General features: G+C 33.6%; 1 long non-coding RNA gene across 1 annotated transcript in view; it reads right to left on the bottom strand.

Moving 5' to 3' along the window:
- The window catches only part of LOC149588571 (uncharacterized), a 167776-nt gene that overhangs the window by 72794 nt on the left and 80037 nt on the right, over positions 1-14945 (bottom strand). The window lies entirely within an intron of this gene.

The raw sequence follows: 14945 nt of genomic DNA, 5'->3' as shown, positions 1-14945 counted from the left end.
TTAGAATTAGCAAGTAGGGAAATATTTATGAACTAATTAATTAGCCAATTAGCAATTAGGGAAATATTTATGAACTAATTAATTAGTCAATTAGCAATAAGACATAGAAACTAATTCAATTCAATTATAAATTAGACATTTATTTATCAAACTAATTAATTAGAATTACTATTTTCAAATTAAGGTAAAAAAGAAACCATAAGTAAACATAAAAGTTTAAAGTGCCCATGGATTTAGTACTTTGGTAATGCAAAGTTTAATGTTTTAATGCCATTGAAAAACGGGTACGGAAGCCATGAATTATTCTCGAAAAATGAGACAGGCCTCGAGTGTTCCGTCATGTTAAACTTTGTCTCGTTTCTTCATTTTATTGCACAGTTCCTATAATGGACTCCTGAGTAGTAAATACATGCGCACTGCTATTAATTCGAGTAGGTAAATCAGTCGGAATTTCGAAATGGGGCAGTTGCGAACTACGAAATTTTCTACTAGTACTAGCGTAAGTTTATAATGCCTCTAAGTACTCGTATCGCTTCCACTTCTATGGCAATAGTGTTTGTCTGGCTCCCTTTGATGAAACCCTATACTCTCTCCGTATCATTTATCACCTCAACTTCGATACAAAATTGTACCGCCTAGCCTAGCGTTTCTTTTATCCCTTTTAGAATGTTTCAGGACTGAAACCGCCCCCCTCTATCTCACGAGAGAGAGAGGGATTTGGGGTTGCTTAAGTAAAATTCGTTCCCCCCAGTGCCTGCCTATACGAAACGTGGTAAAACTCTCCTTTATTCCACTGGATGATTTTTTTTCGTCTCGACCGCTTGGTGGCTGCACCGCGACAGAAATTTCAAAATTTTCTCTCTTCGGATCTTAGCGCTATACGAGTTCTGACGTCACAGTAGCCTGCAGAAGATGCCCAGTTGTAACCCGTATTTGTGTACTTAGAGGCATTATAAACTTATGGTACTAGTATTCTCTCATAATTGAAGAGCTGAAAAATTGAGAGTAGCACTAAGGTTTCCTCCTCGATATAATAAGGCTTTTTCATATTCAAATAGATGAATCAAGGGATCTTTCCTATTTTAGAGGCCGCCTTCGATAGTGGGCATTTTTTTTAGTAGGATAGTAGTAAAAATAGTAGGTTTTTTCACCGGTAGAATGGTATACCAGCAGAATGAAAAAACCGAGTCAAAAATTCTCCCAGACTCGCGACGGAAAAATTGCTTCAGACCTATGAAATATCTGATTCTGGCAGAATACCAATTCGCCCTAAAGAGACCTAACTAATATAAATTCTACTCTTTTGTTCTTCATACTCTTAATTGATACTGTAAAATGTTTCATTCGCACTCTAATTAATTAATTAATTAAATAATTAATTTTAAACAAAAAGGGGAAATAACTCGGCCCCCCAACGGTGAATTTCCTTGACCTCCTTTATCCCAGAATAGTGTCGACCCCCTCTTCGTATGATTACCTTCCAGATCGTAGCACGGAGAACAAGCCGTGAATAGGCTCATTAAGTATTGGATCGCCAGCATCATGTACTACTTTCTATAAACCTATGACGTCAAGAAGCTCTTTTCTGATTGGTTAGTTCCTGTATGCGGTTAAGCGGAGGTATAGTTTGCTTCTCATTTTACATGTCGTCTACAGCCAAAGGCATGAAATCTTTGACGAAGTGTACATAGTTTTGGTTCTGTATGTAAATTTTGGCGCGTTCCTTCCATCGTAGTGAGGAAGTCCGTTCCCAGTATGTCTAGCGTTAGATATCACGTAACTAATCTAATTTACTTCTTAGCGTAAACTTCTCCATTACTTTATCTGTTCTCGATAATTTGTAGCGCAAGTTAATAGTTGAACTAACTTCTAATTAGGTCTGTCCTCTTGATCAGTGGTTATTTTACAAGCGAGGGTCAATTCTTTTTGGTCTTAGCAAGAAGCGATATCTAGTTTACTAGGAAGAAGGTCATTCAAGAAGGTTCATTTGGGTCCACCCGTATGAAATGTCCACGTGTTTTTATAATTTTAGAAACAAACCTTTTCCTCAACTTACAATTTAACTTAAACAACGCTCAATTTGATTTTAAACATAAAGCTAACGTGTTAGGACGCTCTAGATGAGGACTTTCTTGACACGCGTAATGGCTATAGGCATAAGTATGTTTAATTATTGTACTTATGCTATAGGGGTTCACCGAACCACTTTAAAGTTTTCTCTAGTGTTATCGTAAGTTTATAAGATGTGTTCCATAAGTATGACACTACTCGTAATGCAAGAGACTTACTAAGAGCTAGTTCGAGAACGACGGAAGGGAGAATTGACTACACTCGATTTTGCAGGCCTATTTAGTCTGTACTAAGCCTTTGAAAGCGTCACCAGGCGCCGCTTTAGGAGAATCTATATGGCGTTTCGCCTACGTGACTTCGTGACAAGCTAGCAGTAACCAGTGACAGACTTATGTAATATCTCTTAAGAACTTATGGCGCTACTGATGCAGTTTTGGAATTGTGACTGTCCAAAATTTTTTTTAATATAATGGCAAGAAGTGATATCTAGTTTATCAGGGAGAAGGTATAAATTCGCCACATTTCCAGCTTTATCTCCATTCCAAACGTAGCCTGCGCGGAGTTAATCACCGCCTCTAAATTACAACCAGAATCTCATTGGTTCCGACTGAGGAGAGGCCTCAGAGGTGAAATAAGCCGGCCTCCTTTTACGTCTATGGCGGGCGAATACTTAGGCATCTTATAACTTCTCCCTAATAAACTAGATATCACTTCTTGATAATGGTAATATGAGAGGTCTCTTTAGTATTTGTACCTCTTTAATCGGCAGAAGCTGTTCGTTCTAGATACTTGTGATAACGGAAATTATTAGGCCTATTTTTAACCTATTTCTTACCAGGCACACTGCGAGCCAATAAAACCAATTTAATAAAAAAATATATTTTAGAAAAAATCTCCAAGACTTAAAAATATTAATGGCAATTTTTTTTTAATTTTTTTTTCACACGTGTTATCGTGGACGTCTTTATTTTTTAGACGTTTATACGCCCTCGATTGGCCTACCTGCTTCTACACCTTTTAATGATAAGAAAATCACACCACAGGTGGTCAATTTAGATAGATCAACTTCGTCAAATGTAATAAGAGTTTATTTCGTCAATCGTCACGCTGCCTCTCAGTCGTGAATTCTTGTCGGCTTTGGACTCTATTTTACCCGTGTTCGGCTTGAATTAATCGCTTTGTTGTGTAAGTAGATTTCCGATTTAAGTACGCGTCAGCAAAGACGAGTGCTCGTGGTCAACGCGGGATTATTTGGACACAGGACCATCTGAATTCTTCTGAAACTGGTATTGTGCGTAGGGTTTTTGCGTTATAAAGTTAATCCGAGGTTATACGTTGGCCATTCCCATATATGTAAGCATAAGTTTATAAGATATGTTCCATAAGTATGTCACTACCCATACTTCGTAATGTTAGAGGCTTAATGAGAGCTAGTTCAAGAACGACGTGAGAATTGACTACACTCGGTTTTGCAGTCCATCCGCCTCTTTAGTCCGTACTAAGCCATTGACAGGGCCTCCCTAGGCGTCGCTTTACGAGAATCTATGACGTTTCACCTACGTCACTTCATGACAAGCTCTCATTAACGAGTGACACACTTATGGAACATACCTTATAAACTTATGATGTAAGACATACCCATATGAAATTGCCATTGTAGTGTATTTTATTAGTAGATTTATTAGGTTGCCCTTGTTTTAAGGGTTACCGGTCGAGTTTTTTTCTTGTCTATTAGTTGAGTCGGGCTAGTGATGTTAATCCGATTGTTACCCTGGTTAGGTTTGTGTCGTCCGTTCTGTAACAGGGTTCGTACAAAATTTTTGGAATGAAATTCCCTGACTTTTCCAGGTTTTCCCTGACTAAATTCCACAAATTTCCCTGACCATATGCAATAACTTACAAGGCCTAAATATATGAAAACCAATCTAAATTCACTCGAATCATTTAGTCACGAGTTGTTATTGTTATAAAAGTTAGCCAATTAATACGTTTAAATTTAACCATAAGTAAATCATAAATCCGCGAATTTGGGGTTCTGCTCAAGTCTCAGACAACACTTTTTTGGTCACCCTTATACTGTTATCCAGACTATCAATTTCCCACCAATATATTTTTCCCTGACATTTCCCTGACTTTTTAGGCACGTTTTCAATTTCCCTGACTTTTCCCTGACTTTTTAGGCACGTTTTCAATTTCCCTGACTTTTCCCTGACTTTTTAGGCACGTTTTCAATTTCCCTGACTTTTCCCTGACTTTTTAGGCACGTTTTCAATTTCCCTGACTTTTCCCTGACTTTTTAGGCACGTTTTCAATTTCCCTGACTTTTCCCTGACTTTTTAGGCACGTTTTCAATTTCCCTGACTTTTCCCTGACTTTTTAGGCACGTTTTCAATTTCCCTGACTTTTCCCTGACTTTTTAGGCACGTTTTCAATTTCCCTGACTTTTCCCTGACTTTTTAGGCACGTTTTCAATTTCCCTGACTTTTCCCTGACTTTTTAGGCACGTTTTCAATTTCCCTGACTTTTCCCTGACTTTTTAGGCACGTTTTCAATTTCCCTGACTTTTCCCTGACTTTTTAGGCACGTTTTCAATTTCCCTGACTTTTCCCTGACTTTTTAGGCACGTTTTCAATTTCCCTGACTTTTCCCTGACTTTTTAGGCACGTTTTCAATTTCCCTGACTTTTCCCTGACTTTTTAGGCACGTTTTCAATTTCCCTGACTTTTCCCTGACTTTTTAGGCACGTTTTCAATTTCCCTGACTTTTCCCTGACTTTTCAGGCACGTTTTCAATTTCCCTGACTTTTCCCTGACTTTTCCAGGTTTTCCAGGTCGTGTACGAACCCTGTGTAAGTGAACTTGGGCTCGGATTAAGCACTTTTGCACCCGGGGGCGAGATAATGCGCGCGCGACTTGAGAGTAAAAAAAAAATGGAACAGCAAATGTTGCCAAGGGGGAATAGTTTAACTTCATGCGCCCCCAACAAGCCTTACGCCCGGGGGCCAGTGCCCCCTTGCCCCCCCCCCCTTTAATCCGGGCCTGGGAATGCTGGTTCTATTATGTCAGTCGATAGATATGACGCAATCTTTTCCTTTACAACGTAAATCCCTCATGTTAAAATGCCATTCTGTTTAATTACGGATAGGTTAATGGCTCGCGCGTCACTATGTTAATATAGGTTGAAGGAGTTTTTCTCGTTTTCCTTCCGCGTTTATTTATAGCTCAGATTAGTTCAAAATTTTTGAATAGTTTATTCTCATAACCTTAGAATTAGGTTTAATCAAAGGAAATTTGTAAATCCTCAAATCTGCCCGTAGATAATTTCGCCATTACCCAACCAAGATTGAAATTAACGTTTTAATAAGCGTTGAAACCGGTACCGATATTTTTAATTTTAAGTTGAATCGGAGTTGGCCAAAAATAGATCTCAGTTTCGTTCCGCAAAACCCTTTATCTACTAACACTACCCGTCAGATTCAGTTTTATGGGTTGGAATGCGTTTTTTTGTCAAGTAATTTTTTGAGGTCCCCAGAACAATTTGAACGAAAATGACAATCTATATCGCTATCATATATAGCCAAGATCGAAGTCTGTTTTAATTTTACATTACGAGTCATGAGTTTAGCTCTTGGTATTACTTTATTTTAATCTTAGGTTTAATTTGAGCCATGGCTGATGGAAATGGTCAAATTCATTCGGGCATTCTTTGACCATAGCCCCCTGGATCACGCGACACGCGGACGCAGGCTGCGTGCGCGAGTCGCGTGATCCAGGAGGCTATGCTTTGACACGATTACATCTCGAGACTCGCAGCTTTTCAAATAAAATTTGGGTGAGAAAATCCTATTTAATTTTTCTTCAGTTTATGAACTTCCAAAATATTTCTAATCCTTTAAATGCTTTATATAATTCGCGATTGACATTTAGTGGCGTTTAATTCACCGAAATTTTAAGCGAAATCAGTTATTTTTATTGAATCTTTTTAACTAGTTTGGTTTGTAGCAGTTAAATAACGCAAATTGGACGAGGTTGGATTCTTGGCGGGAAATTCGAAGGAACCCAAAATTAACATTACGTTCTATGGGAGGAGGTCGGTTTTTTGGCCAGATCCGCTGTCCTATTGATCCAAATGACCTGAAATTTTTATGAGATGTGAGGTTCGACGTGTTCTATTATTCTCAAAAAGGATTCAAGATTTTAAAGTGGATAGTTTTTTTTATAAAAATTATTTTCAAAATAAAAATGATGGGTTTATTGCTAAGACTGATTATGATTATATCTACGGATCTACTGGTCCTAATGTCCTGAAAATTTAATTAGAGGTGTGTTACAATCGATTATATTATATTAAAAAGGATTCAAGCTTTTAAAGTCGATATTTTTAATTAAAATTAATTTCCTATGTCACAATAGGTGAATATATAAAGTATTTGGTCTTGCTGAACTTGTTAAAAAATAAGAAATCGTCATCACAGTTGCGTGCGATTTTGCACGTGACGTAAGTCTGGATGTAGAATGCTCGTGAGGATTTTTTTTTCAAACCAAAACAAATTTCCTCACGTGAATTCTTTCCCTGATCTTAAAATTCAAGAACACTAGTTGCGTTTTCATGAGAATACTTTGCAATAAGGGAAAATTTAAGAACACTAGTTTAAAGAGGACATTTTGGTCTATTAGATTTGCGTGTTGCAAGAAGCCATCTTATTTACATCCGGAGATTTGACAAAAGGAATTTCAATATTATGGAAATATCTGGTTTTCTGTTTAATTTTGTTATTTTTATTAAATGCGTTTTCATGAGAATGCTTTGCAATAAGGGAAAATTCAAGAACACTAGTTTAAAGAGGACATTTTGGTCTATTAGATTTGCGTGTTGCAAGAAGCGATCTTATTTACAACCGGAGATTTGACAAAAGGAATTTCAATATTATGGAAATATCTGGTTTTCTGTTTAATTTTGTTATTTATATTAAATGCGTTTTCATGAGAATGCTTTGCAATAAGGGAAAATTCAAGAACACTAGTTTAAAGAGGACATTTTGGTCTATTAGATTTGCGTGTTGCAAGAAGCGATCTTATTTACAACCGGAGATTTGACAAAAGGAATTTCAATATTATGGAAATATCTGGTTTTCTGTTTAATTTTGTTATTTTTATTAAATGCGTTTTCATGAGAATACTTTGCAATAAGGGAAATTTCAAGAACACTAGTTTAAAGAGGACATTTTGGTCTATTAGATTTGCGTGTTGCAAGAAGCCATCTTATTTACAACCGGAGATTTGACAAAAGGAATTTCAATATTATGGAAATATCTGGTTTTCTGTTTAATTTTGTTATTTATATTAAATGCGTTTTCATGAGAATGCTTTGCAATAAGGGAAATTTCAAGAACACTAGTTTAAAGAGGACATTTTGGTCTATTAGATTTGCGTGTTGCAAGAAGCGATCTTATTTACAACCGGAGATTTGACAAAAGGAATTTCAATATTATGGAAATATCTGGTTTTCTGTTTAATTTTGTTATTTATATTAAATGCGTTTTCATGAGAATGCTTTGCAATAAGGGAAATTTCAAGAACACTAGTTTAAAGAGGACATTTTGGTCTATTAGATTTGCGTGTTGCAAGAAGCGATCTTATTTACAACCGGAGATTTGACAAAAGGAATTTCAATATTATGGAAATATCTGGTTTTCTGTTTAATTTTGTTATTTTTATTAAATGCGTTTTCATGAGAATGCTTTGCAATAAGGGAACTTTCAAGAACACTAGTTTAAAGAGGACATTTTGGTCTATTAGATTTGCGTGTTGCAAGAACCGATCTTATTTACAACCGGAGATTTGACAAAAGGAATTTCAATATTATGGAAATATCTGGTTTTCTGTTTAATTTTGTTATTTATATTAAATGCGTTTTCATGAGAATGCTTTGCAATAAGGGAACTTTCAAGAACACTAGTTTAAAGAGGACATTTTGGTCTATTAGATTTGCGTGTTGCAAGAACCGATCTTATTTACAACCGGAGATTTGACAAAAGGAATTTCAATATTATGGAAATATCTGGTTTTCTGTTTAATTTTGTTATTTATATTAAATGCGTTTTCATGAGAATGCTTTGCAATAAGGGAAAATTCAAGAACACTAGTTTAAAGAGGACATTTTGGTCTATTAGATTTGCGTGTTGCAAGAAGCCATCTTATTTACAACCGGAGATTTGACAAAAGGAATTTCAATATTATGGAAATATCTGGTTCTCTGTTTAATTTTGTTATTTATATTAAATGCGTTTTCATGAGAATGCTTTGCAATAAGGGAAATTTCAAGAACACTAGTTTAAAGAGGACATTTTGGTCTATTAGATTTGCGTGTTGCAAGAAGCCATCTTATTTACAACCGGAGATTTGACAAAAGGAATTTCAATATTATGGAAATATCTGGTTTTCTGTTTAATTTTGTTATTTATATTAAATGCGTTTTCATGAGAATGCTTTGCAATAAGGGAACTTTCAAGAACACTAGTTTAAAGAGGACATTTTGGTCTATTAGATTTGCGTGTTGCAAGAACCGATCTTATTTTCAACCGGAGATTTGACAAAAGGAATTTCAATATTATGGAAATATCTGGTTTTCTGTTTAATTTTGTTATTTTTATTAAATGCGTTTTCATGAGAATGCTTTGCAATAAGGGAAATTTCAAGAACACTAGTTTAAAGAGGACATTTTGGTCTATGAGATTTGCGTGTTGCAAGAAGCCATCTTATTTACAACCGGAGATTTGACAAAAGGAATTTCAATATTATGGTAATATCTGGTTTTCTGTTTAATTTTGTTATTTATATTAAATGCGTTTTCATGAGAATGCTTTGCAATAAGGGAACTTTCAAGAACACTAGTTTAAAGAGGACATTTTAGTCTATTAGATTTGCGTGTTGCAAGAACCGATCTTATTTACAACCGGAGATTTGACAAAAGGAATTTCAATATTATGGAAATATCTGGTTTTCTGTTTAATTTTGTTATTTATATTAAATGCGTTTTCATGAGAATGCTTTGCAATAAGGGAACTTTCAAGAACACTAGTTTAAAGAGGACATTTTGGTCTATTAGATTTGCGTGTTGCAAGAACCGATCTTATTTACAACCGGAGATTTGACAAAAGGAATTTCAATATTATGGAAATATCTGGTTTTCTGTTTAATTTTGTTATTTTTATTAAATGCGTTTTCATGAGAATGCTTAGCAATAAGGGAAATTTCAAGAACACTAGTTTAAAGAGGACATTTTGGTCTATTAGATTTGCGTGTTGCAAGAAGCCATCTTATATACAACCGGAGATTTGACAAAAGGAATTTCAATATTATGGAAATATCTGGTTTTCTGTTTAATTTTGTTATTTATATTAAATGCGTTTTCATGAGAATGCTTTGCAATAAGGGAAATTTCAAGAACACTAGTTTAAAGAGAACATTTTGGTCTATTAGATTTGCGTGTTGCAAGAAGCCATCTTATTTACAACCGGAGATTTGACAAAAGGAATTTCAATATTATGGAAATATCTGGTTTTCTGTTTAATTTTGTTATTTATATTAAATGCGTTTTCATGAGAATGCTTTGCAATAAGGGAACTTTCAAGAACACTAGTTTAAAGAGGACATTTTGGTCTATTAGATTTGCGTGTTGCAAGAACCGATCTTATTTACAACCGGAGATTTGACAAAAGGAATTTCAATATTATGGAAATATCTGGTTTTCTGTTTAATTTTGTTATTTTTATTAAATGCGTTTTCATGAGAATGCTTTGCAATAAGGGAAATTTCAAGAACACTAGTTTAAAGAGGACATTTTGGTCTATTAGATTTGCGTGTTGCAAGAAGCGATCTTATTTACAACCGGAGATTTGACAAAAGGAATTTCAATATTATGGAAATATCTGGTTTTCTGTTTAATTTTGTTATTTTTATTAAATGCGTTTTCATGAGAATGCTTTGCAATAAGGGAAATTTCAAGAACACTAGTTTAAAGAGGACATTTTGGTCTATTAGATTTGCGTGTTGCAAGAAGCGATCTTATTTACAACCGGAGATTTGACAAAAGGAATTTCAATATTATGGAAATATCTGGTTTTCTGTTTAATTTTGTTATTTTTATTAAATGCGTTTTCATGAGAATGCTTTGCAATAAGGGAAATTTCAAGAACACTAGTTTAAAGAGGACATTTTGGTCTATTAGATTTGCGTGTTGCAAGAAGCGATCTTATTTACAACCGGAGATTTGACAAAAGGAATTTCAATATTATGGAAATATCTGGTTTTCTGTTTAATTTTGTTATTTTTATTAAATGCGTTTTCATGAGAATGCTTTGCAATAAGGGAAATTTCAAGAACACTAGTTTAAAGAGGACATTTTGGTCTATTAGATTTGCGTGTTGCAAGAAGCGATCTTATTTACAACCGGAGATTTGACAAAGGGAATTTCAATATTATGGAAATATCTGGTTTTCTGTTTAATTTTTTGATTTTTATTAAATGCGTTTTCATGAGAATGCTTTGCAATAAGGGAAAATTCAAGAACACTAGTTTAAAGAGGACATTTTGGTCTATTAGATTTGCGTGTTGCAAGAAGCGATCTTATTTACAACCGGAGATTTGACAAAAGGAATTTCAATATTGTGGAAATATCTGGTTTTCTGTTTAATTTTGTTATTTTTATTAAATGCGTTTTCATGAGAATGCTTTGCAATAAGGGAACTTTCAAGAACACTAGTTTAAAGAGGACATTTTGGTCTATTAGATTTGCGTGTTGCAAGAAGCCATCTTATTTACAACCGGAGATTTGACAAAAGGAATTTCAATATTATGGAAATATCTGGTTTTCTGTTTAATTTTGTTATTTATATTAAATGCGTTTTCATGAGAATGCTTTGCAATAAGGGAAAATTCAAGAACACTAGTTTAAAGAGGACATTTTGGTCTATTAGATTTGCGTGTTGCAAGAAGCCATCTTATTTACAACCGGAGATTTGACAAAAGGAATTTCAATATTATGGAAATATCTGGTTTTCTGTTTAATTTTGTTATTTATATTAAATGCGTTTTCATGAGAATGCTTTGCAATAAGGGAAAATTCAAGAACACTAGTTTAAAGAGGACATTTTGGTCTATTAGATTTGCGTGTTGCAAGAAGCGATCTTATTTACAACCGGAGATTTGACAAAAGGAATTTCAATATTGTGGAAATATCTGGTTTTCTGTTTAATTTTGTTATTTTTATTAAATGCGTTTTCATGAGAATGCTTTGCAATAAGGGAAATTTCAAGAACACTAGTTTAAAGAGGACATTTTGGTCTATTAGATTTGCGTGTTGCAAGAAGCGATCTTATTTACAACCGGAGATTTGACAAAAGGAATTTCAATATTATGGAAATATCTGGTTTTCTGTTTAATTTTGTTATTTTTATTAAATGCGTTTTCATGAGAATGCTTTGCAATAAGGGAAATTTCAAGAACACTAGTTTAAAGAGGACATTTTGGTCTATTAGATTTGCGTGTTGCAAGAAGCGATCTTATTTACAACCGGAGATTTGACAAAAGGAATTTCAATATTATGGAAATATCTGGTTTTCTGTTTAATTTTGTTATTTTTATTAAATGCGTTTTCATGAGAATGCTTTGCAATAAGGGAAATTTCAAGAACACTAGTTTAAAGAGGACATTTTGGTCTATTAGATTTGCGTGTTGCAAGAAGCGATCTTATTTACAACCGGAGATTTGACAAAAGGAATTTCAATATTATGGAAATATCTGGTTTTCTGTTTAATTTTGTTATTTTTATTAAATGCGTTTTCATGAGAATGCTTTGCAATAAGGGAAATTTCAAGAACACTAGTTTAAAGAGGACATTTTGGTCTATTAGATTTGCGTGTTGCAAGAAGCGATCTTATTTACAACCGGAGATTTGACAAAGGGAATTTCAATATTATGGAAATATCTGGTTTTCTGTTTAATTTTTTGATTTTTATTAAATGCGTTTTCATGAGAATGCTTTGCAATAAGGGAAAATTCAAGAACACTAGTTTAAAGAGGACATTTTGGTCTATTAGATTTGCGTGTTGCAAGAAGCGATCTTATTTACAACCGGAGATTTGACAAAAGGAATTTCAATATTGTGGAAATATCTGGTTTTCTGTTTAATTTTGTTATTTTTATTAAATGCGTTTTCATGAGAATGCTTTGCAAAAAGGGAACTTTCAAGAACACTAGTTTAAAGAGGACATTTTGGTCTATTAGATTTGCGTGTTGCAAGAAGCCATCTTATTTACAACCGGAGATTTGACAAAAGGAATTTCAATATTATGGAAATATCTGGTTTTCTGTTTAATTTTGTTATTTATATTAAATGCGTTTTCATGACAATGCTTTGCAATAAGGGAAAATTCAAGAACACTAGTTTAAAGAGGACATTTTGGTCTATTAGATTTGCGTGTTGCAAGAAGCCATCTTATTTACAACCGGAGATTTGACAAAAGGAATTTCAATATTATGGAAATATCTGGTTTTCTGTTTAATTTTGTTATTTATATTAAATGCGTTTTCATGAGAATGCTTTGCAATAAGGGAAAATTCAAGAACACTAGTTTAAAGAGGACATTTTGGTCTATTAGATTTGCGTGTTGCAAGAAGCGATCTTATTTACAACCGGAGATTTGACAAAAGGAATTTCAATATTGTGGAAATATCTGGTTTTCTGTTTAATTTTGTTATTTTTATTAAATGCGTTTTCATGAGAATGCTTTGCAATAAGGGAAATTTCAAGAACACTAGTTTAAAGAGGACATTTTGGTCTATTAGATTTGCGTGTTGCAAGAAGCCATCTTATTTACAACCGGAGATTTGACAAAAGGAATTTCAATATTATGGAAATATCTGGTTTTCTGTTTAATTGTGTTATTTATATTAAATGCGTTTTCATGAGAATGCTTTGCAATAAGGAAAAATTCAAGAACACTAGTTTAATGAGGACATTTTGGTCTATTAGATTTGCGTGTTGCAAGAAGCCATCTTGTTTACAACCGGAGATTTGACAAAAGGAATTTCAATATTATGGAAATATCTGGTTTTCTGTTTAATTTTGTTATTTTTATTAAATGCGTTTTCATGAGAATGCTTTGCAATAAGGGAAAATTCAAGAACACTAGTTTAATGAGGACATTTTGGTCTATTAGATTTGCGTGTTGCAAGAAGTCATATTATTTACAACCGGAGATTTGACAAAAGGAATTTCAATATTATGGAAATATCTGGTTTTCTGTTTAATTTTGTTATTTATATTAAATGCGTTTTCATGAGAATGCTTTGCAATAAGGGAAAATTCAAGAACACTAGTTTAAAGAGGACATTTTGGTCTATTAGATTTGCGTGTTGCAAGAAGCGATCTTATTTACAACCGGAGATTTGACAAAAGGAATTTCAATATTGTGGAAATATCTGGTTTTCTGTTTAATTTCGTTATTTTTATTAAATGCGTTTTCATGAGAATGCTTTGCAATAAGGGAAATTTCAAGAACACTAGTTTAAAGAGGACATTTTGGTCTATTAGATTTGCGTGTTGCAAGAAGCCATCTTATTTACAACCGGAGATTTGACAAAAGGAATTTCAATATTATGGAAATATCTGGTTTTCTGTTTAATTTTGTTATTTATATTAAATGCGTTTTCATGAGAATGCTTTGCAATAAGGGAAAATTCAGGAACACTAGTTTAAAGAGGACATTTTGGTCTATTAGATTTGCGTGTTGCAAGAAGCCATCTTATTTACAACCGGAGATTTGACAAAAGGAATTTCAATATTATGGAAATATCTGGTTTTCTGTTTAATTTTGTTATTTTTATTAAATGCGTTTTCATGAGAATGCTTTGCAATAAGGGAAAATTCAAGAACACTAGTTTAAAGAGGACATTTTGGTCTATTAGATTTGCGTGTTGCAAGAAGCGATCTTATTTACAACCGGAGATTTGACAAAAGGAATTTCAATATTATGGAAATATCTGGTTTTCTGTTTAATTTTGTTATTTTTATTAAATGCGTTTTCATGAGAATGCTTTGCAATAAGGGAAAATTCAAGAACACTAGTTTAAAGAGGACATTTTGGTCTATTAGATTTGCGTGTTGCAAGAAGCCATCTTATTTACAACCGGAGATTTGACAAAAGGAATTTCAATATTATGGAAATATCTGGTTTTCTGTTTAATTTTGTTATTTTTATTAAATGCGTTTTCATGAGAATGCTTTGCAATAAGGGAAAATTCAAGAACACTAGTTTAAAGAGGACATTTTGGTCTATTAGATTTGCGTGTTGCAAGAAGCCATCTTATTTACAACCGGAGATTTGACAAAAGGAATTTCAATATTATGGAAATATCTGGTTCTCTGTTTAATTTTTTGATTTTTATTAAATGCGTTTTCATGAGAATGCTTTGCAATAAGGGAAAATTCAAGAACACTAGTTTAAAGAGGACATTTTGGTCTATTAGATTTGCGTGTTGCAAGAAGCGATCTTATTTACAACCGGAGATTTTACAAAAGAAATTTGAATATTATGGAAATATGGGGTTTTCTGGTCAATTCAAGCTTTTAAAGTCGATAGATTTTTTAATTAAAATTAATTTCCTATGTCACAATTGTAAATTCAGTACTTACAGAAAGTATATAATCATTCCGTTCTGGTACTTACAATTGTTTTCCACAATAAAAAACCAATCCCATTATATTTGTCCAAAACTTGCGTTTTAGGGAGTAATAGATTATAAAACCTAGATCTCTTGCACCAATTTACTGAGATTTGTAAACGTGCAGAGGGGCAGATGTCACGAAAACCC

Source organism: Phalangium opilio, unplaced genomic scaffold, assembly GCF_054372755.1.
Source record: "Phalangium opilio isolate 3A_F unplaced genomic scaffold, DU_Popi_V2 ptg000540l_1, whole genome shotgun sequence".
NCBI classification, from domain to species: domain Eukaryota; kingdom Metazoa; phylum Arthropoda; class Arachnida; order Opiliones; family Phalangiidae; genus Phalangium; species Phalangium opilio.
The sequence above is the reverse complement of the archived record's forward strand: the minus strand, read 5'-3'. Positions and strand labels throughout refer to the sequence as shown.